Raw genomic sequence first — 309 nt, 5'->3', positions numbered from 1 at the left:
ACATCTGGTTAATCTATATTTCTTTTTGTTCATCAGGAAACCAGTTGTTAATGCCTAAATCACTATATTACATTGAAAAATGTGCATGCCTGTTTTCTGTCACATTTTTTTTTTACCACAATCCATTATTTGTAACATTTTTGACCAGATATGGTGAAACATTTCCTGCATATATAAATAAAAAAAATTAAATATGTAACACTAAAAACAACAATGGAAACACTCAACATAAGATTCAGTTTCAGTTTTTAGTATTCTTTGCAAGAAATTTGTAATCTACACCTTGACTTGGCAAAAATGATCATTAAG

Source organism: Poecilia reticulata, linkage group LG14, assembly GCF_000633615.1.
Source record: "Poecilia reticulata strain Guanapo linkage group LG14, Guppy_female_1.0+MT, whole genome shotgun sequence".
NCBI classification, from domain to species: Eukaryota; Metazoa; Chordata; class Actinopteri; order Cyprinodontiformes; family Poeciliidae; genus Poecilia; species Poecilia reticulata.
The sequence above is the reverse complement of the archived record's forward strand: the minus strand, read 5'-3'. Positions refer to the sequence as shown.